At 36.2% G+C, this 8,980-nt stretch overlaps 1 protein-coding gene across 2 annotated transcripts in view; it reads left to right on the top strand.

The window, feature by feature from the left end:
- Positions 1 to 8: 8 nt before the first annotated feature.
- Positions 9 to 8,980, top strand: part of LOC137198837 (teashirt homolog 1-like) — a 177,841-nt gene continuing 168,869 nt past the window's right edge. For both annotated transcript variants that reach the window (XM_067612805.1, XM_067612804.1), the window contains exon 1: positions 9 to 175. The gene's annotated coding sequence lies outside the window, so the exon portion shown is untranslated. The remainder of the gene's footprint in view (positions 176 to 8,980) is intronic.

Below are 8,980 nucleotides of genomic sequence, written 5' to 3'. Positions count from 1 at the left end.
ACAATGGCGGCTGCTGAATGTATCGACGAGAATGTTGTGTCGCTTCTTCTGGAGGGACGAAGGCCGCTTAAATGACCTAAAATTTGACTTCAATAATGGATAATCGCTTACAGTAAAACTGTCAACCACTACGAAGTGGATGGACTTCTTTCTCAGTGGTTGTATCGTCAAAATGGTGAGTCAAGTTTGACGTTTTTCCCCCTGCTGATCACTAAAGTGTTGTTTGTTGCTCCTTTTTGCTAGTTAACGTTAGCTGTCACACGTCTACAAACTCATGATTTATAGTAGGTGCTTTAATTTCTTTGTTTTTTTTTTATTTTTTTAAATGCTTCCAATTTATTTCTCCAAGTGTATTGAGGTGAAGATCTGTGACGTTGTGCGGTAGCCTAATATTTTTAACTGACTAATTCCTGGTATTAACTTAGAGTTAAAATGCCTTTTGACACGGTTTTAACAGAAACTTAAGTATCCCAGTTATAGTACTGCAGACTACTGGAGCACACTTGTTCATGAGTTTACTTAGTGGTAATTCTAGTTTGAGTGTTGGGATAGGTGATTTAAATTTTGAACGTTAAGAGTATTTCACAAAGGATGCTTGGAGAAGCTGGGTTTGGAAAAGTCTGACTTAAGTTAACCTAAACAGTTCACCCCGGCTTAAGTCAAGCAACAAGGGGTCAGACTAACTTAAGCCTGGTTTAAACTAGGACCTCAACTAACAATTATTTTCATTGTTGATTAATCTGTTGATTATTTTCTTGATTTTTTTGATTCGTTGCTTGGTTATAAAATGTCAGAAAATGGTGAAACATGTCGATCACTAAATGAAGATGAAATTCTTAAATGTAGATAAATTGACTAATCATTGCAGCTCTTGTTTAAACAGATGAGATAAATTGAGACAAATTTACCAAACTAGAGCTTTTTATTGAGTAAATCACCACCACACACACACATACACACATACACACACACACACAACGTCCTGGGATCCACTTGGGATTTTTTTCATTTGCAGACTGAGATAGTCAGCATGCTGTTGAGAAAATTCAAGTTCTGTTTAACAAATTCATTTTGTGTTATCATTTTATACTCAGGCACTTAAACATGCAGCTGTTCCAGCTAAAAAAAATGTTAACTTTTCAATTACAAAAACAGATGATACACTTAAAACATTTTTCACTATAAATAGAACTCCGACTAACATATCGGTTTTGTTGGCTGAGCTACTTTTACACTTGCCTTTAAGGCATAGAAAAGTGGAGCAAAGCTCACAGTGGGAAGTTAAATGTAGTGGAAGTTCAGCATGAAAATAGGTCTGCATGAAAGATGATTGCCTATGTCTACAAAATTGTGTGTTAAACTTATTTTAATGGTTTTGGTGAATTCTGTTTATAGAAGAAATGCAAATGTTTTGCCTAATTCATTAGGATACCATGTGGTTGTGACCGTGGCAGTCTTATATACCAGTGTTTTTCAATCCTGGGGCCTGTACTACAAAGCAAGTTCAACGTACCCGGGATATCTTTTCATTAGCTGGCTTCACTGAGCCTAACATTGGCGGTCCAGATAACCAGTACTACGAAGCTGGCTATCAACTAGCTCTCCAGCTACAAGTGCCTTCATGTGAAAGAGGTGGGGATGTTAATTATGAGCGACATCATCGGAACCGTGAATGAAGTACTTCACATGAAATGAGCTGAAACGGTGATACTAAGTACCTGCGGCAAACTTCTCTTTTTGAACAGCAAAAAGTCATATTCAACAAAGTGAAATGTGAACTATGGCCTGTAATGGCCTAAAGACACTAGCAATACTTTCTACATATTAAAAGTAGGCTAAGGCTTAAAATACATGTATGAATTATTATACATGACTTAACTATAGAGTGAGTATTTTTGTTATTTAGTTGGCTGATGAAGGAACCATTCTGAATATGTCACATAAAAAAACTTAAAAGTTAACTTTGAAGTTAACTTAAACTGTTTCTGCTACTGAAGTAAAGAGTGGAAAAGTAGTTAATGACTGATGAGGTCTATCAGACCAACGTGTTGCATTTGTAATCATGGGAGCCAATTAACAGTGTGTTGATTATTGTTCTAATAAAAGACAAGCTTTAGATGTTATCTCCAATTAACGTCACACAGGTGTCTCATGATATTCTGAGCTGCAGTGATTGAATCAGGGTGTAAAATCATCCACACTGTCAGCTATCACTCCGAGGATAAAATAAACTTTGCACAATTAAAGTGCAGCTAAAATCATCAGGATGTGTTTAGTGTTGTAAACAATTTCTCTGTTTGTTAGAAGCTCTGTTTTAAAACCAGAGTGGAAATAGAAAGCCTGGAACAATAAAATGTTTCCACTGACCTATAAAAATTTTTTGCTCTTTTTTACTTATCACTTTATTCTAAACTCAGGACTTTTGTCCATGTTGGGATCTGGTAGGAATGATGACTCCCTTTTTCCGGTGATCTGATTGGTCAGTGGTCGGGGTATTGACAGGTTGTGATCTGATTCTCTGAAGTTAACCTCCTCCATAGCAGGTTAACTGTTCAGCATAAGTTACCATGGTGACCTCGCTAACCCCAAATCTTGCTTCGTAGTACAGGCCTCTGTTCCTGGAGCACCCCTCCCCTGCATGTTTTAGATGTTTCCCTCTTCCAACACACCTGATTCAAATCATCAGCTCATCATCAAGCTCTGCAGAAGCCTGATAACGACCTGTTCATTTGAATCAGGTGTGTTGGAGCAGGGAAACATCTAAAACATGCAGGGCACAGGACTGAAAAACACTGTTATATACAGTGCAACGTGAACCTGATGTCAGGGTCAGGGAGGTGGTCTTTGAGGGATAATGTTGAGACTTGTAGAGTGATTGTAAAGCTGTGAGGAGTGTGTTGAGTCTTGCTGTTGTTGTGTTATGAGTGTTTTAAACTCTGCCTTAAATATTTTGTCAAGAACATCTGTGATTCTTTCCAGCCCTATTTTGTTAGGGTTTATTTATTTCTTTTCTAGTTTTCAGCCATGAGCACTAGGCACACCTGTAAAATCTTTTATTTTTGTGCAGCGTGACCTAAAACTTGTGTATTTTGAATATTGGTCAGTGATTATATACAGTAGTAGGGACACTTACATGAGGTGTGCTGTTTGCAGTGTTTCCTTATGTGGCCACTAGATGGTGCCATCTGACCTCTGTAACTTCTACTTGAGCAATTCAGACTGCCTGTGTTGACAGCATGTTACCTTAAATTAATGGATTTGAGACAATGAGGGAAAATTAAGTTTAGTAATTTGGCAACATAACATTGTCACCCAAGACAACAAAAACAGGAAATGAAATGCCAAACCAAGTCATTTTTTAAAAACATGACCTGGAATTTCAGTTTTTTTTTTTTTACAGTGTTCTTCTTTTCTGAGTTTTCAGAAACTAGCTTTATTGTTGCTGTATGTGTGCCAGAGCCTGGATGAAGATCAGCACTCTTCATCTCTCTGTTAGTCAAACTGGAGCAATCTGGCCTGTTTTCTGTTATCTGTGCTCCAAATATGACCAAATTAATTTTTAAAATCAAGATCCTAAAAAACTAAGAATGATTTTGGGTAAATATTCGCAGTGTTTGATGTGTGCAGACGCCTTTGATTTTCTTTTATCTTCCTCTGTGTGATCAGCAGATGGAGCCAGTTGACCTATGAAACTGGCTTTGAGTTTAATATTCCTTTGCCAGTATTGGCTGCCTTGACAGTGATACCAGTACATGGTGTTTTAATATATGAACTTACCATGAATAACCAGGAATATATTGGTTAAGAATAGAGCACATTGTAACACATATGGTCAGACATAAAATGAGTGACAGTCAAGATTTTTCCTCAAATGTGCTTTAATTAAAAAGCAGAAATTGCAGTTAATAGATCAAATCCTGATTCACATGAATACGTGCAGCTGGAGGGATAATTTGTCCATATTCAAAACATTATGATTATATCTCACAAATTAAGTTTTCCTCTTATGTTTTGGGTCGCTGCTTACTTTATACTTTTAGGTTCTATAATCTCACTTGTGTGGTGGTTGATTATAGAAGAATCTCTCACTGCGTTTCGTTGTATTGACCATAGTAGATCAGTAGATGGCGCCAGCTGACTTTCGATCTACTTTTTACTCTGAATTGTTCTTTTGAACTGCTTTGACAGTGTACTAGACACCATGCAGCTGTAAAATTTTAACATCTGTGCAGCAAACAAAAGTTTTTTTCTTTACTTTTTTTATTTGAAACATTGCAAAATATACTACGATACAGCACATCAAGGCACACATACTCACAAATATAAAAAAAGTAGAAAAATGCATTACAAGATCAAACTAAAGAGACTCTGAAAGATAGAAACACATTCAATAACCAACCACAAGTCCAGTGTTTGTCTGTTAGATGTAGGTTGAATTGTAAATACAGTCACCATCCAAATTGATACCAACAACATACTGTATTTTTCATGTATGTCCTAAAGAAAATGAATGAGTTAACAATCACATTTTGTATTAAAGAGGATGGGAAAACAATAAAAACTGCAAGTGATAAACCAAATTATGAATTATCAGTTGTCTGTTCTGTCATAAAGAAAATGAAATAAAAAGATATTACATATACTTATGCAGAAAAGGGCTATGGCTAGTTATGGTTTTAAATCTAAGGAGAGGGATGATGTAGACACTCACGGACATTCCTGTTTCAGTAAATAGTGTTTCTCCAGAATAGAAAAAAAAGCAAAAAAAAGAATGCACCGATGTAGCACACAACGTTATGATGTGTGCATTTTACCCCTTGATTTTATTGGCCAAATGTTGTCAGTAGATGGAGCTTGATGACCTACGATACTTGAGTTACACATTCCTGTACCTGAATTGAAATACAACACTACAAATAAGTGTTCCTGAACTTAAGTGCACATCTTTTTATTTGTTGCAACATTAATTTTTCATTGAAGGCAAATGATGAGAGGAGAGAACAACAAACAAGGAGAAGCATCGACTAACCAAATCATAAGTTATTTGAATTAATCTCTGTTACAAGAATAGTTCATTTGACTGATTTAAAATAGAATTAGCACAGAGAAAGTAATACGTTGATTTTTTTATTTTTTATTTTAGTTCAGCATCATCTTGCTTCAAACCTTTTTTAGATTCCGCACCTTTTTAGATTATCTTCTAGTGACAGAGAGGGTACAAAGAAGAACATTCAGCCCGCTGTGTTTTAGTCAAACTGGGACAAGCTGAGGCTGCAGGGTCCGTGGGAAAGGATAATCATGCAGTGAAGCTCCTCGAGAAGTCCTTTCGTGTATGAAGCCGCTGTGTAGCCATGTGAGTGTAGTGGAGAGTGTGTTGAGAGGGTAATTGTGACCAAGACAGAGACCATAATTTGTCCCCATTGCTACACTAATGGAAAGAAAAAGGTGGTCAGGGATCAGGTTGCGGATTAACATGAAGCGGATGCATACTGTTTGGGGTAATAACCGTATTTTTATTTTTAAGAAAAATGATCCAAACTGTTATCTCCTACAAAAATGAGTAATTGCAGTATTCTAGTTTTAAAACTGTAAGAGAAATAAAAGATAAACATCCCAGTAATCAATTTTTAAACCATCAATTTTTAAAATGCCTCGCTTGAGTGTTCCCACCTTCACCGCCATCTCTTGCAGTTCATCTTTTTGGCTCTGAAATACGGTGTGTATGTCTTGTATATGAATCACACAGTCCAACATAAAAAAAAAAAGGAAATAATCTTTGCCTTCTATCACTGCTTGTATTGTCTCACATCTTGCTCTTGTAATCACTGAAAGAGACCCATGTGTGCTTTCTTTTGCCTACTGTTCCTGTCTTTGCACTATCCTGGAATCTCAGCTTTCCTCTTTGTACTCTCCTTCTTCCAGAGACAGTGCACAGCTTCAGTAGTCCCAGAATACATAAACACACACACACACATGCCAACACAAACACAATGTTGCATCCCTATCAAATCTACGCTGATATGAAAAGTAATAGGTTAGCACAAACTGCAAAAATCCTCAGAATCTTCAGAAAAATTAGGAGATTTTTGGATATTAAAAAAAGAGAAAGATCAGCACTTCAAGATGTATTGGCTAAATTTGAATCTTAAAATTGAAAGAGCAGATAATGCAATTTAATTTCAGAGTAGTTTAAAGTATCATCACTCTTTATTCTTTTGTTAACTGTCAAATTTTTCCCAGACCTATTTTATTATCCTGCCATTTGAAACCGGAGCTTTTAAACTGTTTCTTCCGATCACCCAGTTTCCCGCAGTCTTCCTCCTGTGACAGAGAGCTTTCCCAGATTTCTCCAGCTTTCTGTCTTCGACTGCTTTCAAATCAATCTGGGATTAGGCTTGATTACATGGGTAACCCTTTGGGACGCTTTATTTCAATGAATTAGTCGAGTGAATGAACAGAACTGCAACAGAATGGTATTTTGTACCAGCCACATAAATTATGCATAGTCTGTGGATATCAACCAGCCTTGATCATCTTTTTTTATAGTTTGAATTCAGAGTGAGAGAAATTGTTAATTGCCAGCATTGTCACATGTAATCTTGGCTGTGTTTGATGTACAATAGGGATGCAGTCTATATGTTGGTTATTTATTTATGTGATGATAGAGATCCTGTGTGTGATGAAACGGAGACCTAGATAAAATGTTTGTGTGGTGTTTTATGTTTTAGACGATCTGGTTATTGCTAGAATCATGCTGAGCTCAACAAATAAGAAAATTCATTTCAGAAACCAAGGACTTTGCACATTTAATCTCGTATTAATCAGTATATACTCACATGCTATATATTCTTATGCATTTATGTTTTTTCTGTTTCATTCTCTTTCTTTGTCATTTTTTTTACAGCTCAGGTGATGTTGCAATGGTGGAAGATAAAGAAATAATTGTCCAAATAATGCAAAATGTACAACAGAGTAGAAAAGCTGCACCTTTCAATCCTAAAACAAATCCTGCACACTTCAGTTGAATTTGAGGGGCTTCATAATGAACAGTGAGTAATGTTAATGTGCTTTAATTCAAGCTGACCACACAAACAGTGAGATAGGTGTAAATATAGCTTCATGGCTCGATAGTTAATAGCTGTGGAAGGCACAAAGGCAGTTGTACAAATACACATATTTTCTTTACAGGGAAATAATTTCACTCAGAGCATAATTAAATGTATACAGATCCCTGAATTATTGTTAAAAGCATAGAAATGTTGAAATATGACTGACAGAGGTGCATAAATCTGTGATCAGTGTGCCCCGAGAATCCAGTGAATCCGAGGGTTTGATATATTTAAAAATGCAAATTGCATGCAACAATTTGCATATAGCAGTATTTAAAACCAGTGTCCTTGCCTAAAGAGGGTTTTGTAGTAGACAAAGAGAGGGATTATGGGTAGACACCCACCCGTGTTTTGATCACAGCACTGTTGGTCAAGTCAGATTTCTGTAAACAATGGGTTACTCAAGAGGCTTGATGGTGTATTTAGTCAAACACATACAAGACCTTGAAGTGCTGTGACTAAATATAAATGATCATCTGGTTTGGAGGCTTTTACAATAATATAATCCTGAGCTTCTCTGCCCCTGAAGTGAGAAAAATCAAGGATATGAGAAACTTCAACTGCATATTGTGTTTCAGTGCTTAACCATATTCTCATTATATTTAGTCATTGTTGATGTGCTCAGATAGATAGATACATAGGTAGATAGATAGACGGATAGATAGATAACATAGCCTCCTCCTTCTCATCAACTGAGGTAAAGTTAAGTGCTCAACCTACACTGGTTGCTGTGACCAATCGATTAGCATGACATGCTCAGCCATGTCCTACAGCGAGGGGGTTACAATGTTAGATTAAATGCCGGCTAGATCCTCATCAGGAAAAAAATCAATGGTTGTTGTTAAGGGCGAATAGTGTCCGAGGGGGTGGGGGAGGGAGGATTGTAGAGTCACTTTACATGGTGTGTCCTGGGCTGTTTGCACTGTGGCGCCTGCTTATATTGACCAGGATAGGAAGCCCGGGTAAGGAGGACAGAGAGAGAATTTGTCACCATAGTTCTTCTTCACTCCTGAGTGCCCATTTACTTACACTGACTTTGGATTTCTTACTAATGGTCATACAACTCTGAATTGAGCAAAAACACTACAGAGAAGTTGGAGGAATGTGTTTCCACACATTTCACTCTCATTCCAGATCTAACCAGTTACTTTGGGAGAAGAGAAAAAAAGCCTTTAATCGGGATAAGTTGTAGATATGTAACAGTTCTTTTCTGTGAACAGTTCATTTTGAATCTTTTGTTTGTTTGTTTGTTTGTTTTTTTTTAATTTCTTTTCTTTTTCCAAATACTTTTGTATATGTATTACCAGAAGATGCATGTTTTTTAAAATAGGGGTGTCTTGATGGGCTCTCGGGATGGGCTGTATGTTTGGCATGACACAGAAATAAAACCAAAACTAAACTACAATAAAAAACTAAGCATGTAAATGAAGAATACATAGACCTCAACATTTTCTACACACTTTTTTTTTTTAACCAACATACAAAACTTTTTTTTTTTTTTTTTTTACAAATTTTGGGCAGTTTTAAAAATTGCTTGCAATTACTGGCACACTAATACCATGCTACATGTCCAAAGTAATTAGAAAATCAGGTGTTGATTCAAATGTCAATTAAAACTTAACTTTATTTTTGTAAGTGCATTCATATTTTATATTTTAACTTAACCAAGCCATTGTTATAAGGATCCTACATTTTCATGCTGTACACACAAACTATAACTGTCTTTAAAAATCTGTTTATTACATTATTGGAGTTTAATGGCAAAGACATAGAATATACAACATACATGCAGGGCACAGCTGAACATCAGACACATGAAAAAACATAACAAACAAACAAATTTCTCTTTTAAGGCAGCACACTTGAACTTG

Source organism: Thunnus thynnus, chromosome 15 (genome assembly GCF_963924715.1).
Source record: "Thunnus thynnus chromosome 15, fThuThy2.1, whole genome shotgun sequence".
Taxonomy (NCBI): Eukaryota; Metazoa; Chordata; class Actinopteri; order Scombriformes; family Scombridae; genus Thunnus; species Thunnus thynnus.
The sequence above is the reverse complement of the archived record's forward strand: the minus strand, read 5'-3'. Positions and strand labels throughout refer to the sequence as shown.